Source organism: Pinus tabuliformis, chromosome X (genome assembly GCF_031772625.1).
Source record: "Pinus tabuliformis cultivar Carrire ecotype Pingquan chromosome X, CPIR1, whole genome shotgun sequence".
Lineage (NCBI taxonomy): Eukaryota > Viridiplantae > Streptophyta > Pinopsida > Pinales > Pinaceae > Pinus > Pinus tabuliformis.
The window spans coordinates 1,318,726,226-1,318,745,770 of record NC_142308.1 but is presented as its reverse complement, the minus strand read 5'-3'; the positions used below and the strand labels follow the sequence as shown (position 1 = coordinate 1,318,745,770).

The 19,545-nt window shown below is 35.8% G+C and overlaps 2 pseudogenes; one reads left to right on the top strand and one right to left on the bottom strand.

Moving 5' to 3' along the window:
• Positions 1-5,977, bottom strand: part of LOC149144945 (uncharacterized) — a 58,220-nt pseudogene extending 52,243 nt beyond the window's left edge.
• A 5,245-nt stretch (positions 5,978-11,222) lies between these two features.
• Positions 11,223-14,188, top strand: LOC149144944 (syntaxin-22-like; annotated as a pseudogene).
• The last annotated feature ends 5,357 nt before the right edge of the window (positions 14,189-19,545 follow it).

The following is a 19,545-nucleotide window of genomic DNA, read 5'->3' as shown; positions in this document are numbered from 1 at the left end:
AGTCTGGTTTATATATATATATTGTTTAGCTTCATGTTTCTATTAACATTAGCCTCATCTTCGGTAATCCGAGAATATCTCCTTATAAGCTTAACTTACATGGTTAAATGCTAGCTATTTCCTTCAGTCTTGGTTACCCTCGACGGCGATTGATAATGTATCTATTCTTACGCCGTGCTAATCTTCTTGCCAATCTCTCGTTTACAGCGCTATTTCATATATTATTCCTTAAGTTTGCACAGCATCTATATATAACAGTCTTGCTTGGGTTTACACAGTATTGTTGTCTACGCATTAATGCTTGGTCTATATAGCAATAATATTTATGCCGTATCTCTTTGTTTACACAGTGTTATAGCTATGCCATATCTCTGTGATTTATACAGTATTACGGTTATATATAAGCGCGGGTTTGCGCTGGTTCTTGACTGGTTTTTTATTAGGATCTGGTAACTGTCAAGCTTTTCCAGAATGCTTAACTCTGCACCGTTCCTTAACCCAAGGGTTCTGTTTAGATTATTTCCTTCTTATTATTTGATTAACTACTGCGGTCTCTCATACCGCCCAAACCGCCCCTAGGGTTTGACTCTGTTATGAGCATTTATCTCTAAACAACCCAGTTTATTATTGCAGATGAAAAGATGACCATAGTTGTAAACATTAATCTACAGATGTCTCTGAAATTGTATGCATTAATCTTTTATAACAACTACCATTATCTATTGGAAAGAAACACAGATACCCGAACTTGGTCTGTACACCTTCAGTACCTGCTCTTTATTCTATAGCTTTGTTAGAAAATGCATACCTGGATAGCCTGCTACCGGTGTTCCTACTTCCAGAGGTCACCTGCAATTATTTTGCTCTTATCCTCCCAACCTTGAGATCCAGTTTACGTTGGATTCTCCCCCCGAGCCGCCTTGCAGGCCTGCAGCCCTCAACAAGACACATGCACTATTGTGCTGGGTTATCTGGTCTCTACCAGACTTAACCCCTTTTCTCTATCTGCTCTCCTGTCCTGGAATTCTTCTCCGTCTGTTCATCAACAGCCCAGAGGTTTTCCTTCCCAGGACTTTTCCTTGGGTGAGAAGCAGTTACTTCAGTTTTACAACTGATTTTCTTAAAATAGAAAATCCTCCACCAGGAGGCTGCCAGCATTTCAAGAACATACACATGTAAAAATAATCTAATATAACAACTTCCTTCATTAATAATGTCATTCAAAAACAATGAGTAACCACTCATACAATTTCTTACCACAGTAAGTATTCCAGAATTACAAGTTACCGGGGTCATTACATCTCCCCCCCCTGGGATTGGACATCGTCCCGATGTCTATCCCCATTAAATAAATTTGGGTAAGCTTTTCTAATGAGTTCCTCGTCCTCCCATGTAGCCTCCTCAGGCCCATAGTGCTGCCACAGCACTTTAGCTTGGGTAATAACCCGTTTCCACAGCCGCACTTCTCTCCGGTCGAGAATGCTCTGTGGTTCGACCAGGACCTCGCCTTCCGGTTCGACCTGCAGACAACCAATACCTTTAATCAGTTTCCTATTGAGTATAGCTGCATAATCAAAACAACCGGGTTAATTCTTACCCGCACATCTTGCCATCGGATAACATGTCTAGGGTCATATACATATTTCTTTAGGACAGAAACATGAAACACATTGTGAATCCTAATATGACTTGGCAAGGCAAGTTGGTAGGCCACTGGCCCCACTCTAGCCAAGATCTGAAAAGGTCCAAAATATCGAGGAGCCAGCTTGGCGCACCCACTCCACTGCAGTGTGCTCCTTCTGGTTTGAATCCTCACAAACACATGGTCACCAACCTTATACTCTGTGAATCTTCTTTTCCTGTCCGCAAAGCTTTTATGTCTGTCTTGTGCAGCCTTTAAGTTTGCACGCACTCTTTTCACCATATCTTCCATATCTTTAAGCATTTCTGGACCCAAACTCAGCTTGTCCTCAGGTCCACCCCAACTTGAGGGTGTGCGGCACTTTCGTCCATACAGGACTTCAAAAGGACTTAACTGGGTTGAAGTGTGATAACCATTGTTATATGCAAATTCGACCAGATGTAAATACTCTTCCCATTGACCTAGTTTCAGCATCACATACGCCCTCAACATGTCTTCCAACACTTGATTAACTCGCTCAGTTTGACCATCGGTCTGCGGGTGATAGGCCGTGCTAAAGTTCAGCTGAGTACCCAACTCAGCAAACAGTGTCCTCCAAAAAGTGGAAGTGAATTTCACATCCCGATCCGATATAATTACCTTTGGCAACCCATGCAATCGGAACACATTTTGCATAAAGAGGTGAGCAATTTGCACCGCCTTGTAAGTGGACTGCACAGGGATAAAGTGTGCTGCTTTACTCAATTTGTCAACCACTACCATGATAGAGTCATTACCCTTCTTTGTTCGTGGCAACCCAGTTATGAAATCCATGGAAATGGTTTCCCATTTCCATTCCGGAATAGGCAAAGGCTGTAACAGTCCTGCTGGATGCTGATGTTCTGCCTTAATTTGCTGGCATTCCAAACACCGCGCCAAGTACTCAACTACCTGTTTCTTCATTCCTGGCCAATAATACTCCTTCTTGAGCGCCGTGACCATCTTTTGGTACCCTGGGTGGCCAGTGTAGTGGCTGATATGGAACTCATCTAAAATCAGCCTTTTAAGGTCATTTGAATCAGGTACATACAATTTCTTATTGAAACACAGCATTCCATCACTATCTAGTGTATATCCTTGCTGTAATCTTTCATTAACAGATTGTTGTACCTGCTGTTTTAAGTGCTGGTATTCAGAATCGCGACTTGCTGCTGTTTTTATTTGTTCAACCAGCGAATTCCGCCACTTGCTGACTGATAGTTCACATAAACAATGAACTTTTCGACTTAATGCATCAGCCACTCGGTTTTCTTTGCCCTTTAAATGCTTTATTTCGAAATCAAACCCACTTAGGAAATCTGCCCAACGGCCTTGTCTTGCATTCAAGGTAGGTTGGCTGAAATAATGTGTCAAACTGTGATGATCAGTTAACAACAGGAATTTCCTCCCTAGGAGGTAATGTCGCCACATTTTCAGCGCATGAATAACAGCTGTTAATTCCAGATCATAAGCAGAGTATCTCTGTTCATGCTCCTTTAGCTTCCTTGATTCATATGCTATTACTTTTCCTTCCTGCATTAATACTCCTCCCACACCCTCCTTGCTTGCATCGGTGCACACCACGTAATCCTTATTAGGATCAGCTATACTCAGGATGGGTGCAGTGGTGAGTAAGTGCTTCAAGCGGTCAAAGCTCTGCTGACATTCTGATGTCCACCTAAATATCTTCCCCTTTTTCTGCAATGAGGTGATAGGATAGGCTATCCTAGAAAAGCCTTCCACAAACCTCCGGTAATAGCCAGCTAACCCCATAAAAGACCTGATATCAGCAACATCTTTGGGTATGGGCCATTCCATAATAGTTTTTATTTTCTCGGGGTCTACTGCAATTCCTTCTTTAGTGATCACGTGGCCCAAATACTGGATTTCCTCCTTGAAGAAATCACATTTACTGAACTTAGCGTATAGCTGGTGTTCTCGAAGAGTTTGTAACACCATCCTCAGGTGTTCTTCGTGTTCCTCTTGAGAACGAGAATATATCAGAATATCATCGATAAATATCAGCACAAACTTGTCCAAAAACCGGTGGAACACGCTGTTCATCATACACATAAAGGTGGCAGGTGCATTGGTCAAACCGAAAGGTAGCACTACAAATTTGTAGTGCCCATAGCATGTCCTGGAGGCGGTTTTAGCGATGTCCTCATCTTTAATCCTGATCTGATGATACCCAGATCGCAGATCGATCTTGGAAAATACTTTTGCCCCTTTCACTTGATCAAAGAGTTCATCTATCCTGGGTAAGGGATACTTGTTTTTGACCGTGAGCTTATTCAGCTGTCGATAGTCTATACACATACGTAGGGTGCCATCTTTCTTTTTCACAAATAATACTGGAGCTCCCCATGGTGATACACTGGGACGTATGTACTGTTTATCCAACAGCTCTTGTAGTTGCATTTTCAACTCTGTTAACTCTGGTACGCTCATTCGGTATGGTGCCCGTGATACTGGTACTGCTCCCGGTATTAATTCTATAGTAAAGTCTATGTCCCTCTTTGGGGGCAGCCCTGGTACCTCTTCAGGAAAAACATCTACAAATTCTTGTACCACCGGGATATTGCCTAGTGCAGACATCTTATCTTTCTGGTTTGCATAACCAACTTGAATGGCGTAGATCTGACATTTCTTTCTAAGGCACTTAGCTAACTGAGAAGCAGTGATAGGCCGAATCTGGACAGGGTGTTTAATCCCCTGCAATTCTTGTTGCTGCCCCAAATCATCCTTGTAATAAATGGTTTTGGTTTTGCAGTTTACTAGGGACCAATGCTTTTCCAACCAATCCATACCAATCAGGATGTCATAAGATCCTAATGGAAGTACATTCAGGTCTGCTGTTATTGGCTGTCCAGCTATACTTAAGGAACAGTTATTAATTTTAGCTAGAACCCGTCTCTTGGCTCCCGTAGCCAGCTGTACCAACCATGGATTTTTAAACCTTTCCGATGATAGCTTACAATGTTCCACTACTTTTGGGCTAACATAGCTTAAAGTAGCTCCTGGGTCAATAAGAACAGCTATAGAGAGGTTAGAAATCTTACCTTCAAACTCCACCATGGTCGGTTGATATTCCGCTTGCCGGTCCTCCAAGGCTGCGTTAATTCTTGGTACGCTGCGTGCCACATCCCCAACGGTTGAGGCTTCGTGGATTTGAGATATTTGGTCGACTCCTTTACGCTGCGGGCAGTTTTTAACATAGTGCGGTCCTCCACATCCCCAACACTGGACTGGTGGTCTGGTTCCTTCAATCTCTGATCTGGCAGGCGGTTCACTAACCCTGCTTTCACTTGGCTTGGCCCGGAAGGTACCTTTAGTTATGTTTCTGTTAATCTGCCCCTTTCCAGCACCCTTACCTCCATTTCCACGACTCCCTTTGTTATTACCAGCAACTCTGTTGCTTTTTCTTTCATTCCATCTTTTGTTTGAAATGTCTCCTTTTTGTTTGTTCTGCTGGTAACAAATTCTTGCCTTACGAATTGCCTCGTCCATGGTTCGGGGATTGTCAAACTCTATTCGTTCCCTTATATAGGCTGGTAGGCTGCTCACAAATCTCTGCACTTTGGCCTTTTCTTCTTTGATATATGGCACATAGCGAAGCAGGGAAGTGAAGCGGTTAATGAATTCGTCCATGGACTGCTGCCCCAGTCGTAAATCATGGAATTCTCGTGCCTTCTCATCATAAAAACGCTCGGTTAGGTATCTCTCCTTAAAGTATTTCTGGAACTTTTCCCAAGTGATGTTCTGTTCACCCACTCCTTTCACAATTTTAATTTCTTCCCACCACAAGGTTGCTTTACCCTGTAGCTGGAAAATGGCCAGCCGCGCCTTCAGATTTTGGTCATATTCATACAGTTGGAAATACTTGTTAATGTTAATTAACCAAGCCTCTGCCGCTTCTTCCTGCTCTCCATCGAAAAGTGGAGGTTTGATTTTCCGGAATTCTCCCTGTAATTCCATTTTCTGTCTCTTTGAGGTCTGCTGCTCTAGTACATTGTCAGAATGGTCTTCCTTCTCCTCTGAAATTTCAGGTGCGTAATCCCGTTCTTCAGTTCCCCTTTGCTGTTCCGCACTGGGATTGGCTAATGGTGGATTTTGTTTGTCTGACAGACTCTTTAATATTCTTTCCTGCTCCACTGTTAATCGCGCGTTGTCTTCTCGCAGACGCGCCATCTCACTTTTCAGCTCTTGAACAGTCTGCAATATCGCCAGATTGGTACTGCGTGTCTCAGCACCAAGCTGTATCCACAACTCTGGATTTTCCTGAGGGACGCTGCCTGCTCCCTGCATTTCCTCCATCTTACTTGTTGACTGCTAGCAGATTGTTGTTTCTGTATTAATTTCCTAATTGATAAACAAGAAATCAATTTAGTTGCATTTATTACTTCCTCATATATGCACTATATAATTTTTTTTTTTTACAGCTGGGCTTCACTGCTCCAGAGGCCACAGTTTTGAAACCTCTGCTCTGATACCACATTGTCACGACCTCTTTAACATAATATGTATAACAGTAAATTATAAAAAAATTTAATGGTAATGGTGGTCAACTCATGAACCCACCCCCTAACTATAAGGAACATAACCTAAGTATTAACCAGGTTTAAACGCTTGTATACACATACATAACCTTTATTATGTGTCTACCCCACTGAACTTGTGTTATCACCTGCGCATAAACACATGGTCATAATTCTTATGGTGTCATGGTTAACATTAGTCATTTACCCAACCCGCACAATTCGATTTAACGCCAGATGGTGAGCGGATATTAAGCCAGCTCATTCCCTCCGTAGCCAAGTGGCATGAATTCACGTGAAACCATGTGGTTGACCCACTGTGGTTTCCGCGCCAGGTTTTCCCGCTCTGATGGACGATGGAGATCTCTCTGACCCATCGTGTGGCTCAGATCAGTTTAAGGGTTCGGCAACCAATACTTAAGGTGTCGGGTTCTTCGGATCAGCTCATTTGTTCACTACCGCCTCAGCCGAGCGCTTCCTCAGCTTGTCAACTTCCTCTGCACTACCCTGCTTGTTCAGGTATTAACCTCTCCGCGTTTTCACACCTGGTATTCATTTACAGTCATGTATTGCGTACTCCTTGAAGTCATTTGATTATTCGACTGTTCTAGTTTGCTTACCGTAAGTTCTCAATGTGCAGGTGGGTCGGCCGTTCGCAGTCCCCTACTGCCCGCAAGGGTTTTGCCGTCTTCAAGCTTCACAGGTATGCTCATTTCGCTCTTATAGTTTTTTCCTTAGAAAGTGAGGTTTATTTGAGAAGTGTAAGGCATCGTTCTCTGGTCTGAGGCGTGGCTCATGACCCTTTTACTTACATGTCTCAGGTCTGGTTATTATTTCTCCAAACCCTTGTTACATTTGCAGACGGCCTCCTCTTGCCGGGACCTGTACTGCGTTAACTGTTAGGGTTTAGCTAGGGTTTATTTATGGCTTTCATGCCGTCCATATAATGTATATTTAATGTTGACTCTGATCTCCAGATATGGTGTGAATGTATTGAAGTTTGTATATATACTTTTAAGCTTCCTCTGAGCTATCTACAGTTCCTTAAGCGGCAATGTTTCAGTACAGTTGTATTGTTTGGTTCTACGAGCTCTTCAATCCTCGACAGGACTCCTTATAAGACTATGTTATCAGTTCACCTTTTATTTAAATGAATGCATTGCTCTTGGTTCACAGATTTTGTCCATGTATTTGATGGCCGGATCCGTCTTTGTACTGCCGGTTTTGCTATGAAACGATTTACCGTTCTAATGTTATTATTGTTATATCGTTCTTCCTTTGCTTACTGTACAATGCTACCCTAAAAGGGTTTATGAGACAGTCATGCTTTTATTTACGGCAATGTCTCATATCTTACAGATTTGGTTTCGCATGTATACGTTTTCGTCTGAAATATTCATACGTTTCATATTGTTTAATTGCGGCCTTAAGGGAAGTCATGCATTCGGTATGTGCATGCATTGGCAACCCTCTTCCGCGTACACAGTCATTATCATGACCGGTATTTGCCGGAGTCTGGTTTATATATATATATATTGTTTAGCTTCATGTTTCTATTAACATTAGCCTCATCTTCGGTAATCCGAGAATATCTCCTTATAAGCTTAACTTACATGGTTAAATGCTAGCTGTTTCCTTCAGTCTTGGTTACCTCGACGGCGATTGATAATGTATCTATTCTTACGCCGTGCTAATCTTCTTGCCAATCTCTCGTTTACAGCACTATTTCATATATTATTCCTTAAGTTTGCACAACATCAATATATAACAGTCTTGCTTGGGTTTACACAGTATTGTTGTCTACGCATTAATGCTTGGTCTATACTGCAATAATATTTATGCCGTATCTCTTTGATTACGCAGTGTTATAGCTATGCCATATCTCTGTGATTTATACAGTATTACGGTTATATATAAGCGCGGGTTTGCGCTGGTTCTTGACTGGTTTTCGATTAGGGTCTGGTACTGTCAAGCTTTTCCAGAATGCTTAACTCAGCACCGTTCCTTAACCAAGGGTTCTGTTTAGATTATTTCCTTCTTATTATTTGATTAACTACTGCGGTCTCTCATACCGCCCAAACCGCCCTTAGGGTTTGACTCTGTTATGAGCATTTATCTCTAAACAACCCAGTTTATTATTGCAGATGAAAAGATGACCACAGTTGTAAACATTAATCTACAGATGTCTCTGAAATTGTATGCATTAATCTTTTATAACAACTACCATTAACTATTGGAAAGAAACACAGATACCCGAACTTGGTCTGTACACCTTCAGTACCTGCTCTTTATTCTATAGCTTTGTTAGAAAATGCATACCTGGATAGCCTGCTACCGGTGTTCCTACTTCCAGAGGTCACCTGCAATTATTTTGCTCTTATCCTCCCAACCTTGAGATCCAGTTTACGTTGGATTCTCCCCCCGAGCCGTCTTGCAGGCCTGCAGCCCTCAACAAGACACATGCACTACTGTGCTGGGTTATCTGGTCTCTACCAGACTTAACCCCTTTTCTCTATCTGCTCTCCTGTCCTGGAATTCTTCTCTGTCTGTTCATCAACAGCCCAGAGGTTTTCCTTCCCAGGACTTTTCCTTGGGTGAGAAGCAGTTACTTCAGTTTTACAACTGATTTTCTTAAAATAGAAAATCCTCCACCAGGAGGCTGCCAGCATTTCAAGAACATACACATGTAAAAATAATCTAATATAACAACTTCCTTCATTAATAATGTCATTCAAAAACAATGAGTAACCACTCATACAATTTCTTACCACAGTAAGTATTCCAGAATTACAAGTTACCGGGGTCATTACAACGTGGTTGTGATTTTGGGTAAGGCACATACTTTTTTGTTCAATTGCCAAGGAGGAAACTTTCTTCTCTATTGAGAATTAGCTATTGCAAAATCTAAATGTAATGAAAATGAAAATATAGGAAAAATTAAATAAAAAAGTTAAATAAAAAAAAACTACGAAACAAAAAATTAGTAGGTGGAAAAATGGAAGTTATTAAATAGTCTATAATAATACCTCAATTAATTACTTAAAAAATAAATAAATTTAAATAATAATAAAAAATAACAAAAAAATGTTTTGCCAATATTAAATTATGGATAAATCGTACAAATTTTTAGTCATAGAACTTGCCTCTTAGCTTAAATATAGTTTAATTAAATTGAGAAACAATAAACACAAAAACAAAACAATTTATTGTTGAAAATCATCACGAAAAAGTAAGAAATATGATTAACTAATATTGTTTATATTAGCATATATACACTTTAATATATGTTTATTATATATGTGTGTGTTTTATTTCTATTAATATATAGAATTTTTTTATAATTAAATTTATTAAAATATGTTTTTAGTATAATAATAACTCATTGAGAAAAAATTATGGAGTTGTCTTTAGTGCGACCTTTTGGACTTTCACGTGCCCGGCCCGACCAAAAATTTTGAGGTGAAATCTTATGTTATTTAAACTGCTTTTTTGAGTGTATATATGGATTCACCACCATGAAAAATGCTTAGGGCACTTCAATTGTGCAAGTATTACCCATCAAGCATGTGATTTCAATAAATCCCTGGCGGATTTAAGAGAAATTAGACAAGATAAACTTACCTGAAAAGCTTCCAAAAAGTCGGAGTAAAGACAACTCCAAAAATTAAAAGTCATGAAAATGGAGATAATAAAAAAAACAAATAATGAAAATAAGAAAATAAAAAGGAAATAAAATTAAAATAAAAAAGTAGTAACTAACAAAAATGGAAATTACCAAAAAACCGATAATAAGGCCTCAACAAATCACCTTATAAACAAACAATTTTAAACAATAAAATAAATAACAAAAATTGAAGCTCTAACGAGATTGCTTTTTTGCCCTGAAAATCATGGAAATTCGGGCCATATTTTAATAAAATCCGGAGGAATTTTTCTAAATCCAAGTTATAACTATCAAATTTCAATATTTTGGGTGTCCTATAGGTTTTTGATAGTGTTGAATCCGTTTCCACCATCAAAAACATGATTCAAACATTGATAGGTAGACAACTCCAAAATTGAAATTATAATAAAATTTAATAACATATTTATAAATATTTTTGATATTAAAATTAATTATAGTTTTTGGGTATATGGTATTGATAAGTCATAAGCAATGAATTTTTTTTTTACAACTTAATAATATGCATACATCAATAAAAAAAACTCATTTACAACTTAATAATATACATAATAAAATAATAGGAATATTATAATTAATTTTGTTATATTAATATTTTATATATTTATTAATTAAATTTAAATATAATTAAAAAATCATCATTTTAAAATTTTATACCGTTTACTTTTAAATTTAAATTAAAAAATATTATAAAATAAAATAAAAATAAAATATTTAAAAAATATTTTAAATTAAACCTTTTTACTTTTGCCTCAACAACTACACATATTCCCTAGAGTGAATTGTAGAAATAGATTGTTCCACAAGTCACCTACTCACTACCCTAACCCAACCCCGGACGACTATAACTCAATAAGTTAAGTTCGCAGTTAGACTTTGGGTATAACATTTTCTTAAACTGGAGTCAAGATATAAATAACCCCTCGTTAACAAACGAAGTAGGGCGAGAGTCCGGGTCAAACCGCGGGTATTGTACTGAATACCAAAGAGCAATAAATAATTGCCATCCAGCGTCCTTTCAATATCTCTGTAATTCTATCTCTGATGGCGCCGGTTGCCCGATCGAATACCCTCCCGAAATCCGCAAAAGCATCGATACAGCCCTATGGGTTCTTTATATTTTCCGCTCCTCTCTTAATTCAACCACAAAGCAAAAGATTTTCGGTAATTTCCGACCTGTATTAGTTCCCGTTGAGATTTCCCATCATTTATAGAGCTTTTAGCCTCTTTGAGCTGGCTCCAACAACATCTGGTGTGCACGAGTTCGGCTGCTAGATTTTTTTTTAGGTTTTCATAAAGAGGGCATAAAAGGGATCACATAGTTTTGATCAATTGCGGGAAGATGACCTTTCACGGCTTTGAATCGGGCCGCCGCTTTGCCGTAATGATAGACGCCATAAATGGGAAGCAAAACCCATCTCAGGCCATGGTTGTCGGCTCTTCCCAAATCAATACTGCTGTTTCGATGTTTCAGAGGCCTGTCAATAACCTCGGAACGCCTAAGGATACTCCAGAACTCAGAGCGATTGTAAGCTGGAAATTCAATATTGAAAAGAATGATTTAATCTGCCGCATTAACGAACAAGCTGCATAATGGGGTTGTTGGCATTGATTGCTGCCAAGTAGGTTGGTTGTTTTTGGTTTTGTTTTTTTTTTAATTAATTAATTTATTTAAGTACATCTATCTGAAGGGATCATATCTGGTTGGTTTATTAGTAAATCCCTTATCATATTGTTGATTTATTAGAAAATCTTAATTTTTAGGACATCTAGGAAGATATCATATTTTGTTAGGACATCTAGGAAGATATCATATTTTGTTGGTTTATTAGCCAATCCCTTCCCATATTACTGGCTTATTAGCAAATCTAGGGTATCGAAGAAAATCTTCGCTCTTAGGGTATCGAAGAAAATCTTCGCTCTTAGGGTATCGAAGAAAATTAACCTAATAATTTGGTAATCTCGAATGTGTGAAAAGCTTTAGTGATAAGAACATGACCAATTAAAGCTTTGGACTTATGCCAATAGTTTTTAATTAGTGTATATCATTTTTTTTTGGGCGTTTCCTGATTAACTTTCATTAATATGTTAAATAAACTACTTTGGTTGAGTGTTTTAACGTAAAGGCTTTCGCATGCATTGGCTTGCATGTTGCCCTAATGATGCCAAACTCCTAACAGATATGGACATTAGTTCGGATCGGCATTGCTAAGCTTAAATTGATGTATTCTTCCTCAAGCTTTGGCCTCGATTTTAATAGATTATGGTCCTGCCTCTATTCCCTGTTTCCAGTTCCCAAATCTATTTGCTGAGCTATCGCTTTCGTGTTTTAGGGCATCTGCATGTGTTGGTTGATGTAATAGCCTGTAGAGATAAGAAAAGTGAGAATCGTCGGAAATGCGTTACTGCATTATCTCAAAATTGATGCAATATTTAACCGCATTGTCATATTGATGCAATATATTGCATGGGTTGGGTTGGGTTACTTTCTGCCAAATATATGACAATCATATGCGTTATTAATGAAGTTAGAATATTTCTTCTGATCTCTCTACTCACACGGCCCAAATCTATTTTTCATTGTCTATAGGGATTTGCTTAACCATAATTTTGAAACATTTCTTTAGGTTATGTTTTTCATCCCTACATGCCTTAATCTCACAGGTATGGTCACTATCAGTCCTTTCTCAATTACTTCCAAGTTTTCTTCTATCATCCTCATGTGCACAGCTGGTGGTTGTGAGGACAACTTGGTTTCTTTTAGCTTGTCTAATGTCTTGTTTTACCGTTAGGAAGCCCACCTTTAAGGTCGATTCCACGGTTTACCTTTCACTTAATTCTACCATCAGGAAACAAGTTTCTGAAACTGTTTCAGAGGTCCTTTCATCTATTCTAAAATCTATTGAGCTCTTCCTGTAAATAAACAAGCAGGGAATCCAGCTACTTAGGCATTTTTGTAATAAGTTATTTTCACAAACCAAACTGAATATGCTTTATTACGCTATTTAGATAGGTTATGGTGAGAACTTGTGGGTGTGTTTCTCGTTATTTTGGATATTACTGGAGTAGGTAAATAAAGTAAGTGGAGATCTCTTGGTCTTGGGTTAAACTCAAATTTGGAATACTATATGTTCACTTTCAATTAGTTATTCTCAGGTATAGTTTTCAAATTTCTTGTATAGTTACAATTTTCATGTGCTATAGAGCTACCATAATTGATTACTAGCTTCCTTTCAAACAACCTTGTTATGAACTTCTGTTTTGCAAAAATAAGACTAGGAAGCACATTGGACAGCTAGTAGAGGACACATCACATCTGCTAAACTCAAAGCTGCCAGTGAAACTAATCAGCATACAGAAGTCAGCGTAAGCGTGATATATGTTAGTCAAAAATTAATTTCATTATCAAATGCAGAGAATGACTCTTTACTTTCACTGGTTTGACAGTATATTTTCACTAATTTATTAATTCTGGCTTTAAATGAAAACTTGTAATAATCATTTTATATAAAACACTTATCGAAGTGCTGCACTTTCTATGACGTTGTCTTTTTTATATTTTCTCTTTCTTCTGGGAAATACAATTGATAGTATGAAGTCTTATCAACTTTTTTTTATTTGCATTTAAAATTTTCCCAATGTATGCATAATAGTGTTGGTTTGAAATTCTACCCATTATCCATAATAGTGTTGGTTAGAAGTTCTATCCATTTTTCAGAATTTCTTTTTAATGTCATTTTCATTTCCCAGGGTTGTTTTCTCCCAGTTTCATTTTGGATTTATCATCTAATTTTTATCTTGAAAAATAGTACTAGATTGTTTTTGATGAACTGTACACAGAGACCTAAATATCAATCCTTATGTACTCGTTGATTATATCGATTTCTATTTGGACATTTTGGATTTTAACATAATTGTGCAAAATACATATATAATTTTCCTAGTGGTTTACTTCCCTTTTTCTCTGTCTTCCAAACATATCTATATTCCTTATAGATTGTGTCTTGTTTGTTAAATCAGTTATAAAAATATATCACTTAAAGTTTATGACAAATTATAGGACAATCCTTCTAAACATATCTATATTCCTTATAGATTGTCTTGTTTGTTAAATCAGTTATAGAAATATATCACTTAAAGTTTATGATAAATTATAGGATAAGAAGAAGATAAAAAATGCAAAACTCACAAAAGATTTACTAGTTGTTCTAAAGGAGTTTCAGGAAGCCCAACGGCTTGCCGTTGAACTTGAGAGTTGGGACAGCTTATACATCTTTTGTTCCCCAAGCGGGTTTTTCTTTACGGTGATTATGAACTGTACTAGAGTTGGTTTCTCCATGTAGTCTAATGTTGTTTCTTAATTTCCTACATTGTATATGTTGTTAGCAACGTCATACCATGTTCCTTTTTGAAGTCGATACGTTGTTTCTTGGTTTAGCTTTTCCTTAATTATGCTAATTTGAAATTTGATGCCCACAAAGGAAATTTTATAGTGTGAATACTTTTCAAGTATCGGGTTTTTCTTATTGTATATGCTTCTTCTTTTAATTGTTTCCTAATTTTTCTTCGGTGGTGACTTTTTTCGCAGCTGTGCTGCAAGTGAACTAGATTTAATTACAAGCAAAACTCAGTAGCAGCATGTTCTCCTCGTAGAATTTAGGAGGTAAGCAAGTGTTAGAAGTCGTATTCTTTAACATCGATGCTTCTTTCTAGACTTTGAAAATTTTATAGGTTTAAATAATATTTTTGTCCCCATATCGTTTCTTTTGTTATGACCTCATTTCCGGATATCTACTCAGGCTTACGAATCAAATACCTTTTGTGTATGCCTAAAATTCACGTTGACTAGACCACATATCATATTATGTGAATTTAATGTTTAAGCTTTAAATATCATATGCATTTAAATTTAAACATGAACTGATTAATTATAATTTGAAAGATACAAATTGATTGCACCTAAAATGCTCACCATATTTCACTAGCAACAATTATGTTAACGCACATTTATTTTATCAACGCTACTTTATTTCAATATGATCATAGTGATTACCTGCATATGCAACAAATAAAACTGGTTATGTGTCTGGATTTATAGATGGGAATGTGTCGTGCATCGAAGACCGGATTTATAAACGGGAATGTGTCGTGCATTTAAGATTATGAGATGAGATGAGTATTATACCATTAGAGAAATCACGCAACACAGTCAACCTATTGAAGTAATGAATTAGGGATCTTAAATGTTTGTATACCATCATTTTTAAACTAAGGATATGCGTGTTTTTTTGGGAAGTGATTCCTTTAAGCTCAATAGTGGTTGTAGCCTTACAACTGGTACTATTCTATCAATCCACTGTGACATGGGGTATCGTTCTGTCAAAGAAACGTATGAGTGGCACCTAATCCTAATTGCTTGTTTATACTTTGAGAGGAATTGAACCTTGGTGGATGGCACTACATCCCACCCTCGATTGAAACTCTATTAATGTTGTGCCAAGAACTAGACAAGAATTTATAGGTTTTTTTAATAGAAAAAATGGTTGCACGATAGATACCTAAACGTCGATGCTTATCTACTCTTTGGGAAAATGGGCATTTGAAATTTACTTTAAGTTAGAGCCTTCGAGTCATATCCCATGCAAAAGGGAAGAATTAGATTCATGTTCCTATATGTGAAAGTTAACATGTGAGGTCACATACTCAAAGGAATTCCTTGCCCATTTGATTTCTTTCTAGCACAAACACAACTATAGCGAAAACAGATATAGAATGCACTAGATTTTCTTCTAGCACAATAAAAAGATATTGGAAGGAAAAATAAATCTACTATGTTAGATTTGTTTCCAGCACAAAAATAATCATTGTGAGGTAAAGTAAATGTAACGTTTTAGATTTGTTTCCAACACAAAAATAAGCATTCCTAGGTAAAACAAATCTAATGCACAATACATTTCTTTCTAGCATTGTAGGGTAAAATAAATCTAGCACCCTAGATTTGTTTCTAGCACAAACAAAAGCATTGTAGGGTGAAAAAAATCTAGTGCATGGTAGATTTGTTTCTAGCGCAAACACATCCATTATAAGGTAAAACAAATTTAATGAAAGGAAAACCATAAACAAATGCATTACAACCTAAAAGAAATGTAGCATGCTAGATTTCTTTCTAGCAAAAACACCAACATTGCAATGTAAAATAAATCTAACACATGCTGGATTTCTTTCTAGCATAAATAAACTCGTTACAACGTAAAATAAATCTATATTTGTTTATAGATTTCTTTCTAGCGCATGCTGTATTTGTTTATAAAACAGACACAAGCTTTGTGAGGTAAAACAAATCTAGTGTTAGGAAAAATACAAAAGTATTTCTCGGTAAAGCAAAAGTACAAACAAAAGAATTATAGAGTAAAACAAATCTACAATGTGTTAGATTTATTTATAGCACAAATAAAAGAATTTTAGGGTAAAACAAATCTACCGCATGGTAGATTTGTTTCTATCACAAATGCAAGTATTGCAAAGTAAAATAAATCAAGAGCCTGCTAGATTTGTTTATAAGCACAAACATAAGTATTGTAAGGTAATAAAAATATAGTGTAAGGAAATATACAAAAGCATTTCAAGCTAAAACAAAAGCACAAACACAAACATTGGAGAGTAAAACAAATCTAACATATGCTAAATCTGTTTCTGGCACAAACCAAAGCATTGGTCTGTAAAACAAAACTAGCACATGCAAGATTTGTAGATTTGTTTCCAGCACAAACACAAACATGCAAGGTAAAAATATCTAACATGTGCTAGATTTCTTTCCCAGCAAAAACACAAGCATTGTAAGATAAAATAAATATGACATGCGTTAGATTTGTTTCTAGCATAACAATGAAAGCATTGCATGGTAAAACAATTCTAGCGCGTACTAGATTTATTTCTAACACAAATAGAAATAGTGCAGTGCAAAAAAAATCTTGTATGCAATAGATTTGATCCTGCAGGAACATAGACAATGGGGGTAAAACAAATCTAATTTCCACTAAATTTTTTTCTAGCAAAATCTCAAGCACTGTAGTGTAAAACAAATCTAGCACCTGCTAAATTTGTTTCTAATACAAAAATGCTTTGGTAAATTCACTCGCAAGTCATTTAATTGGTAGGGTGATTTTATATATTATTTATATTCCCTTAGAAATGGTTAGATTAAATGGTCCCATCATAAGTACAAGTAAAAGGTGTTGTTGGCATTGCAATTTGAGCTGAAAGACTTGTTTTGTTCCTTAGATGGTGGTTGTAATATTTTTCTTGCTTTGGGCGAAGTGATTCAAAAAACAATAATCATAAACTATTAGCATACATCAAAATGAAATTCTAGTTTCACAAATTATCATATAGTGATTTATTAAAATATTATAGAACTAATTAATCTAACCATTTCTAAGGGAGTATAAATAATATCTAAAACTACCATACCAATTGAAGGAGACATCAATATTTTTTGAGTGCATTTTTTCCATAGATGAGCAGAGTAGCCGCGATATATTGGGAAAGGGAACACAAAGGGGATTTATGTGCTATAATAGTCCATGGGTTAGAAGTGTTACATCTATGTACTCAACCATTTTCTATTTAGAGAAAGAGAGAAAAACATCTTCACCTTTAAGCTGGGTTTTCTCTAGAAATGGGTTCTCAAGTTATATTTTGTGTCAAATAATGGTTTGTGATTTTTTATTTCATTGTTCTCCATTTTTTGGATAATAATATTTTGAATGCATATGCAATAAACAATAATTTACATATCAAAACATCTAAAGAGAAAAAAATTAGTATAATGTAGATTTTGGATTTTTAAGTATAATATCTCATTTCTTGCGATGAACTATCCAGTGGAATATCCACAATACAGATCATTGTTGGTGTTTCTTGAAAGAATCCACCCAGAAATCATAATCTCTCTTATTTTTATCAATTGTCTTCAAAAGTGTGAGTGTTTGAAGTCTCAAAATTTTTCAATTGTGAAATATAGAAATGTAGAGTTAAAACTATATCATAACTATGCCTATTTTGGGACTTATATTTGTAAATGTCATTAGTCATTCTATATTTGAACCTGAAGTTCTTTATGATATTTCCAAAGTCTCATGTTCTTCATGACAAGACCATAGGTCTACTTAGAGAATTATAGGAAAGTCACCCAATTCATTTTTTTTTATAAAAAATCAAATAAATTTAATATAATATCCCTTATGGAATGGCTTTTCTTTCAAATCAAATGTACTCAAGGCAACAAGGAAAACGAATAACATTGATTCCAACTAACAAGGAAAAGACTGCAAAAGTGTTCATCAAAGGCTAAGCCGTTCAAAATGACAACCAAATTGTAAATCGTTGTTAAACTATTGAATGGTTGTTGGTTCATGTACTATTTTTTCAAGGATTCCACATATTTTTTCAGAAAAGGACTCTATTTTTGTATTTCATGTTCTTTTTACATAAGTAGACCCTACCACTACACTACAATATCTAGAAAATTCAATATCATTAATTTGATCATGTTCAAGAAAATTGGATGTAGTAAAAGCCATAACATTCAATTTTTCATCATGAATTTTACAATATGCAACCATTTCATCTAATATTAGTTTTTTGTTTTTAATTTATTACAAAATATTTTAATTGATGGAATTATTTAGATGATTAGGTGGAATAGAAAACCAAAGAGTTTCATCCAATAGTTCATATTTTACTAAATAAATTGGTTTTGTAGTTAGCCCTTGATGAGGGCAAAGAGAAGTAACTGTCAAACTATGTAGACTATTTGTCTTGTACTTCTGTAATTCAGGTTGGCTTGGAGAACATTACAATATTTCTAATTCGTAACAGTTAAAAATAGTTTCCCAATTTATCTCAAGTAGCTTGATTAAGATATAAGATAATTATTTTTATCAACAAAATTTTAACTTGGAAAGCCGAAGAATGAACACACCATTTCATCGATGATCTGATAAAACTAAACATTTCAAACTATTAAGAATTTAATTTAAATATGAAAACATGAATTCTATTTTGAATTAAAGTAAGGAAATATCAACTAATGTGAATTAACTGTAAATGTGATAATAGATTAATTATATTAACAACTTAAATAAATCATGATTTTTAATCCTTTATCTAAAATAAAGAGAGATGTGATAATAAGTTTATAGGTGCAAAAACAATTTAAATGCCATACCTAGTCTTCAACTGTCTTAGAAGATCCAATCCTCTTCTTTAATTTGTCATTGGCATCTGAGAAATGTCTTGCATTTTATTTGTAGAATTGAGTTGACAAAAAATTTGAATTACCTTACTCAGTTCAACTAATGGATCCAAAAATTGAACATTATACCTTTTGTATTTTTTCTTTGCCTCCACAAATATACTATATAATGTATTTGTTATAATTATTTTGTTTCTTGAATGGTGTGTTGATGTTCAACTATCCAAAAGTTGATGTTTACAACATCTAAATCTATTTCATTTACAATCTCGAAAGGGTTTATTAGTGAATTAGACTTAATGATATCAAATGGAATTATAAGTGCATCATGCATTGATGCTTGAAATATATATAAGAATAATTTGACTAATAATTTAACGTTTGGATAATCTTGTGACCTCAATTTAAA